This window comes from Thermobia domestica, chromosome 3 (assembly GCF_964235325.1).
Source record: "Thermobia domestica chromosome 3, izTheDome1.hap1.1, whole genome shotgun sequence".
NCBI classification, from domain to species: domain Eukaryota; kingdom Metazoa; phylum Arthropoda; class Insecta; order Zygentoma; family Lepismatidae; genus Thermobia; species Thermobia domestica.
In genome coordinates this window covers 138,057,555-138,080,579 of record NC_137456.1, presented here as the reverse complement: position 1 = coordinate 138,080,579, position 23,025 = coordinate 138,057,555, and positions in this window count along the sequence as shown.

Genomic DNA, 23,025 nt, shown 5'->3' with positions numbered 1-23,025 from the left:
AGTTTTCGCAAGAAAAAAAAAAGTTATGAAATATCAACAATTCCTGGCCTCCAACTACGGGAGTGGTGTTGTTAATTACCGATTATAGTTAAGAAGTTATGTAAAGTTGTTTTTTAATTACTATTCAGTTGTTTGACGTCAGAACAGAATAATAATTTTTAGAATAAATTCTCAATAGTGTACTTTCAATATTTAATTACTTAAGAAGATGGTAGCAGTCTACTAGTTTAGATTAAATATAAAAAAAAACTGATTTTAACTTTGTTCAGTTCATTAAACTATAGCCATTGGCAAATGACTCGTAACGTGCAATTGTTCCCTCGCGTTAAACGGTGCTCTCAAATGAGAAATAAAATTTGCACTAAAAATGAACTGTGTACTATTTGAAGACGAACTACACATTCTATATTACAAAATAAATATGCGGAATCATGATGGATCTAGTTTATACATGGATTGCTCATTACATTAATCCCGGAAGAGATGAATAATTGAAAATTCATTAATATATTGTCATTAGATAAATTATCAAACATTCTCACACATACACTTTACATCTACTCACAAGATTTCACAGTCTATAACTACACATACAACATATTATTACTACACAAAGTGAAAATCTACATATCTGCACTAAACATGGATATACTTTCAAAAATCAACACATCTTTGATCGGCTCTAAGGTGGAAAGGGGGCGGTAGCTAGGACTAGGTGCTTCTTGCGCCTGAAACTAACACATTTTTTACATTATAATGTACTAAATTTGGTCAAAAAGAGAGATAGGTTAAGGAAGATTCCCTTCTGACGGAAAGGAATCTACACGTCGTTGTTCAACCCATATTGAATATTTTAGGAATCTGTGCCAAATAGACGTAGATAGGTGTCCCTACGGTAAATTTACTCAAACATCTTAGAAATTAATTACATGAATTCAAAAACTATAGCTATATACCTCCATGTTCTATCTTTTATACTGATACTACACTTACAGAAGAACTTGTGGACAGATTAACTAACTCTACTATAAATGAAGAAGAGAAACAAATTGTATTTGAATCTCCAAGTATTCGTTCGTAAAGCTCACAATGCCGGAAAACCAAATCACTATCATTTCAAACTTGTCCTTGGATGCTTGCAATTACTAACATGGCGATCACACTACAAGGTTCCATATCCCGTCGTTTTCTGTTTGTTTTTAGATAAATTCTAATTATTCGAGACTCCACTTGACTTCTAAGTCTTTTGTTTAATAATTTAAGCTAGCATTACCTGGGTTTTCAGTAGCTTTTCTGCAAAATTTGTCAAATTTTGTACAACGGCAATGCGTGATATGTTGACTCCACTACTACCCTCAAAACAAAGACATTGAAGAAACGCGCCAAACTACTAATGTTGCACCTAGTTTCCAATCACAACGCGGAAATTTCGCGCGGCGGGATTACAAAATGAATAAAAAAAATTGTAAAAACTGGTTAAAACCAGATTTTGGCAGGATATGGGCATCTCATCGAGACGAAGGGGGTCCTAAGGGTTCTACCAGATTTCGGATTGGTGGGAAATTCAGAAATTTATATCCAACCACTAGCATATGAATTACATCGAAATAATAATGTATATTTTATAATTATCCAAGTGAGATGCCCTTACACGAAAAATTACGGAGAAAATTAATATGTAAACAGAAGAAATTCTTTCCCGAAAACCTACATACTTAATTATTCTGAATCTTCCAAATTAATTTTATTCAAACGAAGGCAAAACGAGTTCGAGATATAAAGTTAAAAAGGATATACAATAAAACACAAATATACCTTCTGCTGTTATACAGTGAATTTAAAATTATTAGGACCAGAATCTTAAAAAAAAATACTAATACTACATACATTGTAACTGGGGGGTTAGAAAATACTATATCGGAGATATGATTGCGGGGGATTTTGCAGCTTCGGGGACATTTCCCAATCCCGGGCCACCTCCTCAGATCACCACGGAGAACAGGAGAGATGGTTCCCTAAACAGCAATTGAAAATTAATGGAGATATGACTTAGGAAAGTTTGATATCATTCTCAGAACCAGGAAAGGAACCCTCTAGCTCCCTGTTTGTTGCACCTATTGGGACTATCTCCGATTTCTCCGTCTACAATTTGCAGAATCACACTTTCAATTTAATAACTTCTTCAAACATTACATTTTGAAACGAAATGGTCATAGTTGAGTGTATCACATGTCTTCAACTAATGCACTTTTAACTCCGTAATATATACTTAGAATATATCTGAAATATATGTAATAGTCTTTCCCTATCGTTCACATAAGGCTGTAAGAAGTTTCATGTTTGTAAATCCAATTTGTTTGAAATATTCATGTTTTGTTAGAGAAAGCAATAAATGTGGTTTATTTTATGACAAAGAAAGTCCGAAATGAGTACGCAGTGCAAAGAATGACCTTGTAATGGATGGGAAAATATTTTACTGAATTATCTTTCTCTCTTTCTCTCTCGCTCTCTCTCTCTCGGTAGATCTTTACTAATTTTAGATTCCCTTCTCCCTCCTTGTAGATATAGAGTGAGAGATGAATAGGGATCAATGGTAGAAATTGTTCTAAAAACATATAACTAAAATCAAGAAATATACTCACGCACTCAACAAAGCATTGCAATATTCATGAACCTTCATCGATAAAGGGGGAAAAAAAGATGGGTGGCAGGCAGTGTGCTTATTCAGGATGTGCGGAAGGTAGGAAATAAAAATATAGCGGGTTCGAAGGGAAGAAGGTGAAAAACTAAAAAAAAAAAAAAAAAAGAACAGAAAAAATACTTTCCCCGTTTTTCTATGTGTCTGGTCTCTTACAACGGAGGGGGAGAGCTGAACTGAAGAGCAAGACAGCAATTGAATCTCTTTGGCTGAAACAACAGTCACGCAAAACTTGGCAAGAGAAGTCACGTGACAAGAATTGTTTTGATTTTTCCTGTTTTTTTTGTATTTTTCTTTTTTTCCCTCATTTGATTTCAATTGACCTTTACATTTCCTCCTTTTTTATTTTTGTCTGTTTCTCGTTTTTCTCTCACTCCCTTTTTGTCTACTTTCACAGACACACACATTTATTTTTAGACAAAACTAATTTTCCTTGTTTTGTGGTACTAAGTTATATTTTGTCGACATTGGTTTGTGAAATATACATATGTTTAATCTTTTGATATACGATATCATTTTGGTGAGCACAGTGGATTAGTGGTTGATTGTTCATCTCTGGCGCCAGAAATTTCCCCTTTCGATTGCAGGACATGAGAGTTTAAAGTGGAGAACGTAAATTTTCCAGTTCCCTCCTACATCATCATTCCACCAAAGGTTTCGCAGTAATTCAGTAGTTGATTTGGAGTTCTGAGTCTCTTTCCAGCACCGAAGCTATATGAGAGGTTGGCCTACAACGTAGCGTGGGATGAAAACTGCACGGTCTCTCATCAAGAATCGAATCCAGCTTTCCTTCACTGAACCCATGGACGCTAATCACGTACCCAAGAGATGTTCCACACTCATTCACCTTCACTAAACATATGTTTTCTTCAGCCTGCAAGGCATGGCCATTGTATGTGAAACTATATTTTTGATTACAGTTCATTTCAGTATATTATTTCTTTAAGCTGCAATTGTAGTACCATGAGTGAGTTTGTACTGTCCATAGGAGTAAATTTGTGACCTGTCAAAGCAGCGGTTGCAATATCAAAGACTGTGCGCATACGTGGATGCACTCTCTTCGCCGAAGTGTCATTTCAAAATTTAGAAAAATATATTCTCTTTTTACATTTTTATTGACTTAATTTTCCATATTACAACTATAATACGTGATAAGTTAATATTCGCTTTCAAACATAATGAACAATTACTGTTCAACGCAAATTTAAAAGTTATATGTGAACAAAACTTTTAAATCGTAAAGTCAAACTGTAGGGAACAGGAGGAACGATCTCTATTAAATTGTTACTCATTGAAGAACTCAAGCGTAGAAAATTGATTTGAAACGTCATTTGTTAAAACAACTGTATTCACTATTTTAACGACTACTATTTTTAGTGCATTTTAAAAAGAATCTGTATTCATGAGATTATCATTTACTGATTACAACAATGTGTTTTCCTTACTCGTAAATATTTTTCAATGATGTCAAACTCTAAATAATAGCTGGGGGCACGGTGGCTCATTGGTAAAGCGCTTATCTCTGATGCATGGGGTCCCTGGTTCGATCCCCGGCCAGCTACGTTTGTGCTGTACACCATCGGGCTCGTGGGTTTTCTTGGGTGCTCCCGTTTCCTTCCACTTTCTCATTCCACCAACTCTCACATTATCATTCACTTGCTTTAATCATTGTCTCCTTTAGTATAATGGGCAAAATCGTGGAAAATTAAACTAAATTATTTTTTTATTTTTTTCTCATTTTTCTAAATAATAGCTGTATCCATGTAGACTTCAAAAAGCAGGATAAAATAATAAAAATTTTATATATTGACTAACATTGTTTTGACAAATACTGATTATATTGAGGACTAAGCGCAGCAAATGTGGTGACCTACTTATTATTCTTTGATAAAGTTTCCGAAAATGTTAGCTGAGTAGGACGTAAAAAAAGAAACTGTAGATGTGATTGATCCTTGTTTGGTTTTGGAAACGTGAGGATATTTTGAAACCTTCCTTCAGATGGAATAGCGTCCAAGTCGAATGACGAAGTGAAGACTTATTAGGATTAGTAGCATGGGAGAGAGACGCTTTTTTCATATGGGGATTCGTTCTACAGAGTGTCCAAATGAAATGCATCACAAACTTTGATTGAGTATAGTTTTGAAGTAGGATTCATAGAGACATGATTTTTCTGACTAAATATAGAGTTATCTATCTAGATATTTTGAGAATAAAACCAATGAGACAAATCGTAACCTTCAATTTTAGTATTTTTTTTAATTGACTAGAAGTGAAATTCAGAAAAATTTACAAATTGTTAATAATCAATTGTAAGGAATAGAAAAAAGAAGTGATCGCGTTACTTCTTAATGTAAATGTTTAGTACGCAGTAATATTTATCGGATGATACAAAAATTACATGTGGTTTTGCAGGGGTAATTTCGATAAGGGCGTATCGACCTATTTCCGGTAAAATGAGAGAGACATATTTTCTGCAAATTTGAGCATGTCCACATATGTCTGGATGGTGTTAAGGTAATATCTGTGCTCCGTAGCGAACCCCTGTCTCCAAAAATAGTGTGTGAATACGTTAGTTAAATGGATAAGAGCGTTTGTTTTTCTGCTCTCCTGAAAAATTGAAGAATTGCTAGTTTCGCCCTTATCCAAATTTACCCCTCAATTGTAACGGCTATTTTTTTTTACGTATTCAGAAAAAAAACATTTTAAAATCAAATAATGCATTCTGGCAACAATGTTCCAGCAAAAACAATCTACCACAAGTGTAACGCATTATCGCACACGTTTATCAATAAAATAATAATTGGATTTTTTGCAAAAAAACTAAAAATTATTACTCACCTGCAGCTAGCAGTCCGTACTGGCAGGGAGAAAAATACATAACTCTTTTTGTTCGCGGTGGAATATCCAGAGTTCGATCCCAAGAAAAGTAAGTGAGTGGTAGACAACATCGTGACCGTGGGTTTTCTCGGAGCGCTCCCGTTTCCTTCCGCATCTTCATTCTACTAATTTTTCATCGTGATTCACTTGCCTTAATCATTCGTCTACTTTAGCATAAACGTGGAACTTTAAAGTGAAAGATTTTGATGTATGTTTATCGTAAAAAGACGTTGTTGGCTACATATGAAATCTTCAAAACTGAATGTTGGAAAAGAACAGTTTTGAATTAAAGCCATACGACTAAAACAATTAAGTTAATTCTGCTTGTGAAAAAATGTAATTTTCTTTGCTTAAGATTACAAAAACTCTTCTTATCATTTTTTTTTTTCGTAGCGCGATTGAAGGCATTTTTAGTGATTCGTTTAACCCTTTAATTCGTTTAGTCGGGATTCAGTTATACGGAACTGTAGTGCATTATCATTTATTTAATATTTATTAAGCTTTCAAGGTTCTAACTCAATACTAAGTAAATATTGTACACAAAAATATATTTACATTACATACAGTCGGTGTTTCACATACCTCGTGAAGCATATACAAATTCTTTTGCAGTTTTTTTCCACCTTTGATACGTTTATCTTTAAGGTTACCTGAAGAGTCATGTAGTTTCGCTTCTTGCTCACCAGGGAGCTCTGTATTTCAAGCAGATGAAGAGCTGGGAGTGCCTCTTATCGTCCCGAAGGGCTACCATATAGACAGAATATGATCGTAAAGGTAAGGAAGTTAAATGAAGGGGAAATCAAATGGAGGTTTTAAAAAATTGGCTACTTTTAAGTAGTTCGCATCAAGTAGAGTATTTCAGATAGTAATTTGTGAACAGTGTATTTTATAAAAATATGCTTCGTTTACAGTAACCTAACATAATACGCGACTTAAATCAATTTGCAGTTACGTATTAAATATTGTCTCCACATTGAAATATTGACTAGCGCGCAAGTCTCAGGTGCATGGGTTCCGAGTAAAGCATTGAAAGTTGAATACATTATAATGGTTCAGAGTTCACTTTAAACTATAGACAAACATTTTATATAGCCTCGTTGCTGAAATGGGACACTAAACTACAATAGACAATAACAACAATATAACAAAGCTTGGAAACTATAATAAAACTATATTAAATATTATACAATATAACCCTTGGAATTCCAAATTATTTTTGATTACAGCTCATCCAAAGGCTTCTAGAACCCACTGGGTATTTTTTTTATATAATTAAAGGCAAAAAGAGATGTTTTAAAAATTTTGTTAGCCCATAAGCATATATGTGTTTCTTCCATAAAACACGTAAGACTTATTTTGTTTCCTCTACAGGAATCTGCAGTTTTCTCTCTTAATGACGAGCGCAAGCAAGTATATAGAAACAAGACACATCCTACGCCAACACGGGTGCAACCACGCAATGAGCCCAGACCCTCCAAAACGTTCCAACTCGATTAATATTTTTACACTTTGTTAATACAACTATACAGTACTTGTACTAGCAGAGAAATAATTGATGTAGCTAAAAATTTGATTTTACATGTTATTTGTATACTTTCATTTCTTCTACAAATAAGCTAGTGCTTTAATTTTTCTCTGAGAGTAATTAACAATTGCAGTAATTAACAATTGCTTTTTGTCTTTTTCGGGTGTAGAATAACAAAGATTATTACAGACGTATTGCACTCAGATAAAAAAAATAACGTATCTGGCGTACGTAAAAACATAAGTTGCATGTGTAAATCCTGTAGTTTTTAAAGCTAACGTACAACCCAATGTATCATTCTGCAGCATCCTGCAGTGGCATAATATAACATCCAAGCGAGAAAAAGGGCAGTAGGTATAGAGCACATTTATAACGTCTGTTCCACGCAGATTTCCGTAGTAAACATAAAGATTCCGTATATTTGCACAATATACCGATGTCCAGATAACGGATTTTTGTCAGTGGACGCCTTGTCCGAAAAAAAATTCGGGTCCTTCACAACAATTACTTTTGGGTGCCCACTAGGGTGGATCGTTTTGCCACTTTTTCTTCGAAACAAAATGTAATACCTGGAAAAAGTTGTCAATCCACATGGACATTTCAGGTATAGATTTTTTTTCAAATCTGATAATATCTTCTGTGAGAACTATTACATCAAAGTTTCAAAATTTACCTGAAAATTACAAAAAATACCAAAGTTGTTCATTAATTTTAGTTATGTGAAAGTAAACATATTTTTGGTTAAATACATGTCAGTTGCTATGAAAACTGACATTCAAGTATAAAAATGCCAGTTATATGCCCTTGGGGGGAATAGGGGTGCCTCCTCTGGGGCCAGAAAAGGGGGCAAATTCAGTACAATTAAGCGTTTCTACAGCTTTTTTCGTCCTTGCCTTTTCCTTTGGGACCTGCTGGACCAATACGAAGATGAACGTGACAATTTTTTGGATATCATCGTCACTGGAGATGATATGTGGTGTTATCACTACGAGCCGGAATCCAGAAGACAGTCCAGGGAATGCCGATTTTTACAAGCGCGACATGCAGGCTCTGGTTCATCGTTGGCAAAAGTGCATAACAAATGGTGAGAACTTTGTGGAAAAATGAGTCTGTAGCTGAAATATTGCTCTGTTTAGCTGTGTTGTTGTTGTTAGTTATAAAAAATTATGAACCAGCTACAGTATTAGTATTAGTTAGCTGCATTAGTTTCCATAAAAAAAATATGCATTACTTTGGGAACGACTTTCGTAGATTTGACTGAAACTGTTATGATTGCTCAGAGATACAATGTAAGCGAGAGGGCTGCGGCAGATATAACAGCTGTGGTTCAGGCAGCTTCAAAGGCTGGAATTATAACTTCTCAAAAATCTAGCGACATAACATCTGCTTTAACTGTAGACAGGAACAAAATAAGGCGTGCGAAGCTTAAACTTTCTCGGAATTTAAAAGAAAGTTCTAGATGATCCCATTAAAATCCTATACTTTGATGATAGAAGGGATGACACTAAAACACACACAGGCATCGTTAGAGAAGAGCACTTATCACTTGTGGCTGAACGTAACTCTCAATACGTTGGTCACGTGACACCATCCTCTGGCTCTGCACATGACGAGACCAGAGCTATTTTCGAATACATCATGAACCAACTCAGAGTTGGCTTTCATAAAGTTGAGATTCTTGGGTGTGATGGAACACACACTAACATGCTTGGAATGGAGTTGTTCTTCGAAAATTAGAAGAACTAATAGGAAAACAAAGGCAATGGGCAATTTGTTTCTTGCATTTTAATGAACTGCTGTTGCGAGCTCTCTTCACGCATATTCGAGGCGCTTATTCAAGCCCCTATTCTTACACACGTCCCATAGTTTCAAAATTATCTAACTGTGAAAAAACTTTCAGTGTTGCTATTCAAACCAATAAAATGTGACTTACCTCATCATAGTCCAGAAGAGCACGGAAAACTCAGTAAGGACCTGAGATGCTTGTTCCAGATATCTCAAGCCATTGATTCCAGAGCATGCCCGGAAGAGCTTGTTTCTATGTTCCCTGGCAAACTAAACGAAGCTAGCTGGTTGACTAATGCAAAAAGAATTTTAACATTGTATATTGCAACAAAAAACCTACCAAGAAATTAATAGAAATTGCGACATTCATACTTAAGAGTCTGTGTGGTTATGCAATGCCGTATCAGAACATAGTCTTCTATTGCTGATGGTCCTCTCACGTCTTTGAGGCCATTCAAGGTCTAGATACTTACCAAGGGAATACCAGGCTGTAATCCGTTCATCCATTTAGACGAATGTATTCTTTGCACTCCCAGAAAAAATTCTTCTCGCCATGATGACTGATGGTCGACTTGCTGTCCGACAAGATGCTTTACATAAGATTCTTAGTGCTGGAGAATACGAAGCAGGGAATCTCCATAACTCCATTAGATATAAAATCATTCCCAGACTGAATTTTAAGGCAAACGATTACACTGCAATAATCTTTTGGGAAAGCACTGATGTTTCAATAACTGTACTTCCAGCAATTTCTATGGACGGTTCCAAACAAACAGCTCATGGTCAAACTTTCACTTCCTGACAACACTGTGCCAGAATAGTCCTTCACCGTCCATCCGTGCCACACGGTGGTAGTAGAACGGATAGTGAAATTAGTCACTGAAGAAGCTTCCCGAGTATGTGCCATGCTAGAGGCGGAATAATCAGGTCAACCTTACTTTCTAGGCAAGCTGCGTCTAAATTTCAATCAAAGTCCCAATTTGTGACAATTTTTCCTGACAGTGACTAATCGGATCAGTTGATCCGGCCCAACATATGGTTAGTTGATTGGATAGGCCTAGCAGAGGAGCCCTAGGTGCAGCCACCCCTACATGGTGGGTTCTGGGTCACTTGGCCAGGCTATATTGCCAGGTGAGCGAGGAGCTGCACAACCGCTTAACTGTACTGAATTTTCCCCCTTTTCTGGCCCCAGAGGAGGCACCCCTATTCCCCCCAAGGGCATATAACTGGCATTTTTATACTTAAATGTCAGTTTTCATAGCAACTGACATGTATTTAACCAAAAAATATGTTTACTTACACATAACTAAAATTAATGAACAACTTTGGTATTTTTTGTAATTTTCAGGTAAATTTTGAAACTTTGATGTAATAGTTCTCACAGAAGATATTATCAGATTTGAAAAAAAATCTATACCTGAAATGTCCATGTGGATTGGCCACTTTTGCCAGGTATTACATTTCATTCCGAGAAAAAAGTGGTAAAACGCTGCACCCTAGTGCCCACCTGGCTGCCAATAGTACGAAGAGGTTGCGTGGTTGAGGAATATGGTCATATATATATATATATATATATATATATATATATATATATATATATATATATATATATATATATATACGTTCTGTCAAAAAACACCAATTTTACGAACTTGCATTAAATAGCCTTTTTACCTAGCATCACTGCATAAACTTTGTCATTCTTTCGCACCAATGGATAAACGTTGATTCATACTGTACATATAGACAAGGATTCACCTGCAGGAAAACAGTTTTCTGGAACTGAATATTGATTTTCTTCATTTTGTACATTTTTATTTTATTTTACACTTTCGGTACTTTCTTTCGTTACTACACAAAAACGTTACGAATTCCAACATTGATCATGATCTCGAAAATATCTACATGGAACACGCTAACATTTGCTTCAAATCTCAGGTCTTTATCGGTCTTGGTTCACAAGATATACGCAAACTTTGAGTTGCCCAACTTTGCGGACACATTGTATTTTACTTAATTTGGAGACATGGGAGACAATATTACCTATGATATTGTGCTCAATTAATTGTTAGATTAAATTCGCTATTATCGTTAAATGGAATGGTTACAGGTAGTTTTAAAAGGGAAGAGGACTCCTCGGACCAACTACCTTATTTTCTAACCTAGTTGTGAAGTAATTTTTTAGATCCCTACATCAAATTGTGTAAGTAACTAACAAATAATGGAGAAAGAACAACTGGCCGATAAACATTTTTTAAAAACAAAATACTATCTTGTGGTTCCGAGGAGTTCCCCCTCCCTTCTGATTCCTATTTATATATTTTCATATATTCTACTAAATTCAGATTTTACACACACACACACACACACATATATATAATCATTATCACAGGTATTCTGCCATTATTGGCAGTTCACTTGCTGCAACTGAGAAGCGTCCATGCTCCACGGTCTTACGTTAACTTCTTCATCCTCTCATAAGATTTCTCTGTATTGATATCGTCCATTAATTGTAATCTCCTTTGACTTCTCCCTTTTTTCCTGCCACCATACCTCTAAAACGTCCCTCACGATACAGTTGTTTCTTAACCAATGTCCTAACCAGTTTGTCTTCCTCTTCTTAATACTATCTACTTTTTCTCCCCCATCATTTCTAACACCTTCTCATTCGTTTTCCTCAGGACCCAGTTAATACACTCCATCTTCTAAACACCCACATTCCGACCCACATATATGTAAATGTTGGAACTCCCCGTTGCTCTATTGACTAATGTGTGTGCCTCTGTTGCACGAGCAGCCGGGTTCAATTCCCAGTGGGAGAGCTTGGGTATTTGAAAGCGTTATGTTGGTCCGGAGTCCACATTTAAGTGTCAATCGATGTCTTATAAAGTATCGGTGCTTGAAAGAAACAGTAAACTCCAACTAATAAGTAGGAATACTGAAATTCTTACAAAATTAGATTGAATGAATTTACAAATTAGATTTACGTAATATTTAAGTTATGTATAGGTTTAGGCAGAATGCGTTTCTAACATAAGTCGAAAGGTTACTGTATACATATCTTCCTGCCAAAACACATGGTTCAAAGAAAACCTCACCGACTATATACATTATGATACTAAAATTTATGCAGAATGGAGTAAATACCATGCCAGTTGGGTTTTCATCACCCTTCTTTTTTCTATTCATCCATTCGGATTTCTTTCTATTTTCCAACTCCTTTCTTACTTTCTCTTTCCAAATCAAATCGATTGATAGGAGAAGGGGAAAGGAAGAAGAGAAGCAAAGAATTCCTTCTCTAAACCCATGTTCTCACTTCTGGATCCTGACAAATGTAACCCCTTCACTTTTTATGGAATGATGGATGTTTCCACCAAAAAGGAATTGAGACCGAGAAGAACCAAACGGAATGAAGAAGTTCTTACAAAGAGGGATTGGATAACCAACTTCTTCCTCTTCTCTAGCATTTCCTTTAAAACCTTATACCACCACCACCGGAAACTTCTTTATATATGCATCTCCGCCGAAAGATAGGGAGAAAAAATTAACTATTCAAATATAAGACGTAGAATATTAAAAAAAAATACAAATAACAGTTGAAGGGAGCCATAACACACTTTTATACTGAATGAAATATGTTAATAATAAAGATAATACATAGAACAGTATTTTCCTAAAGCTAAGTCCTTTGTATTGTTATTTACAGTATATGCATAAAAATACTTTAGTATTCAAATGATAAATTTAATCAATAAATATACATATTCATTGTTATAGTCTGTAAGTTTTGCTAAGTAAGAGTAAGTAAGAATGAGAGTAAGTGTAAGAGTGAGACTAAATAAGGGTAAGAGCAAGTAAGAGTAAGAGTGAGAGTAAGGGGGATAAGAGTAAGAGTGAGACTAAGTAAGGGTAAGAGCAAGTAAGAGTAAGAGTGAGACTAAGTAAGGGTAAGAGTAAGAGTAAGAGTGAGAGTAACAGTAAGAGTGAGAGTAAGAGTAAGAGTAAGAGTGAGAGTAACAGTAAGAGTGAGAGTAAGAGTAAGAGTAAGAGTGAGAGTAAGAGTAAGAGAAAGTAAGAGTAAGTAAGAGTAAGAGTAAGTAAGAGTAAGAGTAAGTAAGACTTTCTCGGGGGAAACACGTTTTCTGCGTACTATAAATAAAAGCAAATCAAAAGTCTTCTTTCAGAATATAAAAGCGTTAACCCACTACACACACATCCATAGCGCCATTTCTGGCGTTCACGACGGCCCAACATAAGTAGATTTGCATGCTTTTTATTAGTATATCAATTTATTATTGACTAAAACAGCGTTTCTCAACCTTTTGCCTTAGGAGCACACCAAAGTACGTTTCAAACTTCCGTGGCATCCCTGCGTGTGATTTTCTGCGTAAATGCAAGAAAGCAAAAATAAAATTACATATTGTTTAAATTATACGTAGAACGATTATGAGATACAAATCTTACAAACAAATTACGTAAGACTCTTGGATAAAACCAAATTGACATAAAAGAAACTTTTGACTCTTAAGCAGGAATATGAGAAAGAAATATTACTATTAGAAATATAAGAAGACATCATACTTAAAATCCCGCGACACATCAATGTTTTGATACACAGCGATTGAGAAACGCTAGACTAAAATGTGTACATATCTTAAACTCAGGCCAATTGCTCCCTGAAAGCTCATATGGCGCCACTAACACATATACACTCACACACACACACAAATCGTTATATTCTCAGTATGATCCATTATTGAAACGTGAGTCTTAACAGTGCGTGAAGTTTCAATAGAAATAATTGTAGCAAATGTATCAATAGCCTACTGTACTTCCGCAATCATAAACAAACAAAAAATTGTTTATCAAAGACAATTTGTAGGTGAATATGAGAAGTAAAATAAATAAATTAAAACAGAAGAAAAACATAAAATTAAAATCAAACACTTACCATATGCAATAGTACTTCAGTAAATTCATAACTGTTTGTGCAACCAATTAGGGAAATGAGTATATCAGTTTGGGTGATTCTATTAATTTATTTTAACCTGATAACATGACGTATGTATTTAATATTATTCTTCCATTTTCCTCGTATTATAAACATTCTTCTTTCCTCTAAGTATTAAACAAATTCAAACACAACAAACGAAGCCTATTTCGTCCTTTCTCGCCGTGGCTACACTTCTCTGCACACACACACACACACACACACACACACACACACACATATATATATATATATATATATATATATATATATATATATATATATATATATATATATTATATACGTATATATATATACGTATATATATATATATATATATATATATATATATATATATATATATATATATATATATATATATATATAGAGAGAGAGAGAGAGAGAGAGAGAGAGAGAGAGAGAGAGCGAGAGAGAGAGAGAGAGAACTTCTGTTTGAGTGTCGGGCTTTTAACTAAAAGTAATTCATTTCCAAAACGCGTTAACGACCTCAGAAATGAAACTTCGGAAAGCACCAATAATAATAATAATAATAATAATAATAATAATAATAATAATAATATTTTTACCAGCTATCAAAATGTATCTATACTTGAGTTTTGTCAACATTTTTGAAATCTCTTTTCAATGATAAGACTAACCTCAATAGAGCCAGAAGACAACAAAGCCATAGAGCCAGAAGACCACAAAGCCACAAAACAACATAGCCTGATTGTTATGCTTACACAGTGGAAATATAAACTAGCTGAAACTAGGGATTTTCTGAGACCACTTTCCTGATGAAACTGTTTATGGTAAACCATGTCATTCGGATACCACGTTAATCAGTAGGTTCACGTTTCATATAGCCTTGCTGCTGAACGGGAAGTTAAACTCTAAATTACCATACTTGCTTGTGGTAAACTACTTATTCGACTATAAGCGTATTTGTTGTTGTGGAAGAGTTTACGAGATCTCAAACAAAATGCAAGTTAACGTGAATTTTCGTGCTACAGATTTGCGGAATTGCCTCTGTCCTAAACGGCGTTACAAAATCATGATTCAAAGACATGGTAACACTGACAACATAGGGTGGAGATCTCTATCAGTAAGAACAAGTTGGAGCTCAAATGTCAGATGAGAGTTGTGAACGGAATCTTAAGATAGATTCCTTAATGTAAACTCCAATATTTCATAAAACCAGAAGTAGTTCCAGTAAAAAGAGACGATAGCAAAGAATTGCTCAAAGGAAAAAAACTGCTCTAACAAATTAGAACACCTTTCTCTCTCACCAAATCAGAACTGAATATACACAAAGGATTTTTTTTTAAAAAAAGGAAGGACATATACTGCTTTGATCAACAATCAATCAAAAAAATCAATGTAAGTAGGCATTACAGTGTATAGAATAGCACATTTAAATAATCATCTTTAAAAGTATGCATCGACCAATTTAGAATACCATACTTGTAAGCATCAACTTGGTTTACCTTTCTCATTATTCTTATAGGTAAAACCGACATTGCTGACAGATCACAAGTGACAGATACCACCAAAAGAGTACTTTACAATCCTCTACACACACAACTATAAATCATCATTTCTATAACAGGAGATATACGAGATGTTTAGAAAAACACAAATTTTATTTTTCTTGTTTAATTGCCCATTATAGAAACTTTCAACGCACTCCTTTACTGTCAATACACTGTTACCATCGTTTCTAACAATTTTGGAACTCCTGATAGAAATATTTTATTTTCGGTGGCGACCTATACTCTCGTCATACTTTTCTGAATTTTCTTTACGGGTGCGTGAATCACAATAGAAATGCGATTTTTTTGGCAGATAATTTGAATGTATTTCAGTCAGGATTTGGTGGCAAGATCACATACTTATGCCAACGACTTCACAGCAACTTCACGGACAGGTAAACGACGATTTTCACAAATTATAGCGCGTACCGCGTTACAATTACCCTTTCATACAATATTAGGATAAATAGTGTTGTTTTACCTATGCATTAACATCTTATCTCGTTAACTACGATATTTTTCTTTTCTCGTACATTTCTTCTTTTTTCTGTTATGTTTGAGTGGTTCAAGTTTAATCTACTTCATTCAGATTACTCTCATTTTACATATTGTTTTCATCCTAGACATAAAATGCCAACGTAAGGAGGTCGTCGTTCGGTTTCCAAGTTTCCATAATATAATTTTACAGATCAGAGATAAGATATATAAATGTTTCTTCCATTTACCACTATTTTTTCATGATACGTGCTGGCTCGTAATCTTCTTCTTATTTTCCAACCAATATTTCTAACATAATACACAATATATACACTGTAGCACCACACGCATACTTAAATCAATTGAGACTGAAAACCAAACCTGTTGATCGTAATATAGATGGTACGTTGGCAATACGTATAAAGCTAATACAAAGTGGCACAAATTTAACATATATGCATTTGTTCGTCGACTCAAAGCATTGCAGCGACTGTGAACTAGTGTTTTTACTGCTCAGTACCATGTTTCTTTTGTCTAAGCATTTTTCAAGACTAATTAGTCTCTGATCGCTACAAACGGTAGCTTCAGTTTGGGAAGGACATGCACTCTAAGTTTGAGAAATGTACACTTACTTCTCTATAATATTATATATGCATATACAGGGTGTTAATGAACTAGACCGACAAACTAAAGCAGGTGAATCCTCACATCAAAATAAGGAAAAAAAAGTCTATATGGAACCGCGGTCAAAAGTGCATACTTTCATACCTGACTGGTCAAAACCGTGGCAAAATTAACTTTGGGGGCGAATATCTCCAAACCTATTAGCTATTTCAGCTGAGGTGGCATGCTTTTGTCTTAGACCTACAATTTGCTCTATCAAAAATGCATGATTCCGAATCGCTCAGTGGCGGCGCAAGAGAGTCCCCCAAAGAAGTGAGGGTCCCGGATACTCCGTTAGAACAGATGGGTCCGATTCATGACAGATGGAACAATGTCCCATCAAGTAACAAAAAGTCATTGACACACCATCGACATTTTGAACAGAATCAAGATGACGAAGGGTTTTGGTTAGTAGTACATGGTTGCCTAACTACAGTAGGGACTGAATGTATAGATAAAACGAAATTAAATAAAATCATTACATCTGCAGATTGATGACCTAAAATCATGACCTGTATGCTAAAGAAGACAGATATTAATAATACGTAATGATTTTGGAAGAATTGATCCAATTAAGATTTGCGAGAAAATGGGAGTATCCTCGCAAAATAAAATAAAATAAGAACAATAGATCCAATGTTCTTCATCACAGACTCACTTGTTCGCACATCGAAAGTGGGACCCCTTGTCATAAGGTACACACTACCACTGAGTTACCATGTTATCCCTTTTGCCTCTCCCACGTAGCGAACAACAGGTTGTTTACAACGTATGGGAGCTGATGACACATAAAAGCAACAATACTGGTTATGTAACAAACAGAGGGAAAAGTCGTGTTGAGAAGGTAGATATCTCGAGAAGGGTTGGTAATTTATTCTCCTAGATTTGTTTGAAATAAATTGGCATTTCATAGTGTTGCCTCTTAGGCTAAAACAGGCAAATAATTATAGAAATATGAAAAGAAAAAGTCTGTAAGTTTTACGTCTCATGATTATGCCGGCGTGTCTAAATGAGACGGTGAAGATGAGAAATAATGAAATGGTGGAATAAAGAAATAGGGTGGAAACGAGAGAACCCAGAGAAAATCCACGCACCCGGTGTTTGCCCACCACAAAGCTAACTTTTTACGAGTTGAGATCGAACCAACGACTCCATGCATCAGAGGTGAACGCTCTACCACTGAAAATATGAAAAGACTTGAGGGAATGGAAATGTGCTAGACAATAAGAGACCTGTGAGGACACCCGTGAACAGTTCTGAAAAGACACCTGCTCACTGCGATGACCAATATGGAAAGTTTCTTGATCATGTGAGTCACGTTGTAGGTAGTAATAGGAAATAGGACACATGGTATGCCAAACAGCCAGAATGGTGAGAATGTCATTAAACGGATCAGGAACACACGGACGTCTGGGAATAATAAAACTATCTACACTGAAAGTAACTTCCTCCTTCCCTGTTTGAGTATGAACATATGAGATTATCACAGGGTAGAGGTACGGATGAGCTCGTGCCTAGTCCATGAGCTTAGACTTGGCCCGGACCGGCCCGTGGACCGGACTACGGTCTACAAAGCGTGAATCATTTTGGGTTCAGGCTGGGCCTTAGCTATAAATTTTTAAATATACAATTATATTTCTCGGGCTTAATTTTGTAAATATACTGTACTACGATATTTGTTGGACTGTTGTTTCGGCAGAAATTTTAAAGCACAACTGCAAAATTCAACCTCTAATTGCTGTAATTAAAATATAATGTTGCGTCAATTATTAAGATTCTCTAATTCAGGCTTATTTTGGGCTCATTTGATCATCACACGGGCTCGAACCCAGTTCGGTCCTAAAGGATAAAACATCAGATCGTTCTTCACATTATAAATTCACAAGTCAGGTATAACCAGGGCTAAAAATTACGATTTGTGCAGACCTTTATCACAGGGACAGCGAAAACAAATTGCAAGTAAGTTGAAAAGTTGTTTAGGGGTGCACTCACACCAGCCACAACGGATGAATATTATCTCGTGCCGTCTTGTAATCAAGAAATACTTGATTCGATTCGTAGGGGTTACAAGAGGCAACACTGTGAAATGATAATTTGTTTGTCAGTCAGTTCATTACCAACCTGTATATACTATTTAGTATTTAATAAATTGTATGCTAATACACTCATAAAATAGCGAAACACTAACGTATGTTGGTTGAAAATTCCTACTCTCAAGAAAAGAGAAGTATGGAATGATGCTACAGGCTAAAGAAAAACATGTATTTTATTGTAACTTTTAGATTCACTATAATCAGTGTGTTCCCGTCAACACTTCTGTTTGATTATTTGTAAAGAACTTTTGACAGACGGCATCTGCTCTAGAAATATTTTCCCTTGAGCAGCGTGCGGTTCGTATTCCCGCAGAACATTGAGCTATATTGGCTCTCTGTTGCTCAATGATTTGAACTTCGACTCCTGTTAACGGTAGTTCTGCAAATTTTAATATAGCCGACTAGATAACAATTAGAAACCTTTGTTATAGGTTATTAACATTTCTGATTGAAGATATGTCTACATATTTTCTTGTGACATACGAAGATCTCTTCTTTTCTTTGTGCTTACGTAAATAATCATAATTCCGCAACTGGACAGAAGATAATCTTCAATATTTTTACAAGAAGTTTGTTTCACAGTATGGTATAGTGTTTCGGGATAGTTCGTACTGTTTCGAAGACAATTAACGTCATTTTGTTAGAAGAATTTAGAACATTACACGAATATGCTAGTGATGTCGTAGAACGTCAGTTGCCTCAACGTGGGTTAGAATACTTTTCTCTAATATAGAGCCACAGTCAATATATCTGTGCAATACACGAACTTTCTTCACTAGTTATTCCCGAAGGGAGCCATCTTACTTCGGAAGTACATTGGATAGCCCTAAAAATCCCTCGATGTAAATACTTGCGATTTTCACTTGTGAAGCTAGATGAAAACTGATGTGTTCAAATCCAGTCCCACAGACATCTTCGGGTTGAAGGATAGCACATAAAACACATCAGATGTAATTACTCAAGACAACCCTCCGCAATGGTAATACGTAAATATTTAGAAATCGTTTGCAGGCATGTCTTCACCTAAATGGCAGATATATCGCAGATATAAATCTCAGAAATAAATCCTCGTTGTAAAATCACCGGATGCAAGCTCCAGATCTTATATTTTTCTTAGATGTTTTGAGTCTGTTATATCATGTATTAAATTCAGTCTCGTTTAGGAAAGGTTGTATTATTGTTCATGCTTGAAACATAATGTTTACTTAAAGAACTTGTAGAAAATATAAGAGAATATCCATGACACTGAGGCAACAATTTTTAAAATAAAAGTTGTAACAAAATGACATTATTGATATAACAATTATTCTCTAAAATAGTTGCTAGTTAACAAATGAAATGTAATATCGGTTATGCACTAGCTGTTGATGTTGGAGATTGAAGTGGATGCCTCATAGAGGAGGCATCATAGTCTGGAAATCGGGTTTTGGTGAGGACAGTTTGGAAACTTTAATCCATGCAGATCCACACCAAACGATACAGGATTTTTTTCATGCAGATAGATTTAATTACACAATCGACACCAGTACATCTTGAAGAAGTTGAAGATAGTTGGTGCGTGAGTTCTACATATGGCTAGAAACAGCAAAAACGGTTATTGAAATCTTTGCCTCTTTGACCGCACACGGTTAATCTCACCTTTTGTCCAAAATTGCCACGTATGACAAAACATAGTACCACTATGTTAGCGTCATATGCAGAAAACAATGGATTAGTGCATCTAAAAGAGTAGATGATCTGCATTCACTCTAAACGTTATTGTTCACCAAGTGCAACAAAAGAGGCATCATTCATTTTCAGTTGCTATCCAGCAACAACGCAAGACTTAACGCTGTAAGTAGCACACAAACATTCAATAGTTGGAAGTGGAGGTCTTATAAGGAAGGTCCTGTATTACCCAATACAGTTTTAAATGGATGCCTTGTAATTATGTTTGCGATTATTTAACATCTGTCATAATCCTAGACCTCGCGTCTTTGGACTACCATTTCTTCCGTACTCTCTCAAACCTAATACATGACACTCATTAGCGGAAGACACATCACCAAACATTTGACTTGTTGCACAATTCCTCAAGAAATTGGTTGAACTTCACCCCAAATGATCTCCCCAAAATGAATCAAAGAACTTCTTTAATGATGCAGAAAGTTATGAATAATAGTGTATTCTATACATTTGTTATTGTTATAAGATTACTGAATATTAAATAAATGCAGTGGTAAGAAAATTAACAGAACTTATTCACCAATTCACTAAATGATATTAACCATGTATATAATGAAATTAATTACATCTTTTTTCTTTGGTTATACAAGACCATCCTCATTAAGGAAGTTGTACTCACTAATGATCACTAAATAAAGAGGGATTAGAGCGCTTATGCCATTCACATTATAGTCCTCTATTTGTCAACTCTTCATACCCTACATAATATTGTCTTCTAAAATTGTGGTCAAATAAGTATCATTTTTAAAATTAGTTTCTTACCCACTTTAGGAATCCATTTTTTATTATTTTCACCTATTCTTCATTGCTTTGTTGTTCAATCAAGATAACTCTCTCGATTCTTGTCCATAGCTACATTTCTAGTGAAGTTAGTTTCTTCCTAGTGTTTTCTAATAATGTCTTATTTGTATCACTTTTATATACACTAAAAGCTATCCAGTTGTACAATTAGAATTGAGGGGCTTAGTGGAAAAGGGGCGTATCCCACATTTGAATGTTTTCAAGAAACAGAAGGTTTTGCCCTGCAACTGACAAAAGTATTACTATGAAAGTAAGGTGGATAAATACAACAACACATATTAGAGGAAGGTCTTGGATGTTTCAGAAAAATCATCATTTATTGTACTTGTTATCTTTAAGAAGTAATAAACATAAGATATGCAGATGATCATGGTTTCCAAACCAATATAAGCTTTCTATATTAAAGGATCAAAATGAAAGTTTCAATACGTGAATATGCATGTAACATACAGAATAACACAACAGGGCAGACCACATTCGTCTCTGTAAGTAACGTTTACGTACTCCACTCAATGAGAAAGAAATCCACACATGTTGGTGTCGCCACTCAAATAACATGTTTTGGAGAACTAAACTATTTCCTTCGTACGGCAGCACTCTAATATGCTAGAACCGTATATACTGTAAACACAACACTGCAGATGAGAATGATACACATTATATTGAACAATAAACCATTACCCAGGGCACAGTACTCGCGTCCCTGAAGAGACAATTAACTTCACACCATCAGAAGATATCGCTAGTGTCAATATTCTCTTCCCCTACTTGGTTCGTGTCGTCATTGTTGCATTTTAGAGATCTGTAATATTCGTGGTGGATGGGTGGAATGTAGTTTAACATGTTCATTAAATTATCTTACTTAGTCTTCTGAATAGATCTTCCTTCAGGATACTTGGATACCAAAACCATATCTTGCAGAGAGCGATGTCGTCTCGTCCCTGCTGCAGACTTAGAATATGCTGCAGACTTTTAGTGCTGCAGACTTAGAGTATCCAATGCTTACATGTCGAGTACATGTATTTTCCTTGGACTAGTTGGCTGCATTTCATAAATTTGATCCTAGTCACTGCTCTCATATTGAATACTTTGCCATTGTCTGTTTTCTTGTGAAATGACAGAACAGATCGCACGCTGATACAACCTTCATGTCTTCTGTTTTCATTTCGATGACTCGAAATGGCTTCTTTTCCGTGCTGTCTTTATCAGAGTGGCCCATTGGGAGGGGGTGTACACAAATTATGTTTTCCTCTTCGTTGTCTCAATGATACCGAAATCAGAACCGGAGAGGAGGAGTGTATGGTCTAGAACCAAAAATCTATGTTGTATTGTCTGGAGGTCGGTGACGTCTAACAAATACAACCAGAATCCCATAATGCCCGAATGTTTGTTTTGCCTGACGCACGAATCCTGTACACTATTAAATTACGGCTGCTGCGAATATCCTCTTGTAGCTGCATCATCATTCGAATAATATAGATTACAATTTCATCACTACCACGAGAAGCGACAGATTCTGGGGAGACGCACATAACAGTACAATCATTATGACAGAAATTGAGCCAAAAACATGTCCACAACTGCCGCGAACAGAAAACAGAGAAGCAGTTTCCGTGCTTATCATCGGTGTTGAAAGTGCTTGTTTCAGATCCATAGCAACAACTATGGTGTTCCTGTTTTTGCATTCCTGTTTTGCATTTTTCAAAGACTGGCAGGCTGCTTCGGCTATACGAATGTGGATATGATATTCAAGTGGTCTACATGTAGAATCAAATCACAAGTTTTAAATTTGTCTATGCTTATCATTTTAAATGCGATGTTAAATTCATTATTGAACACATATCCTTACGTATGTAATT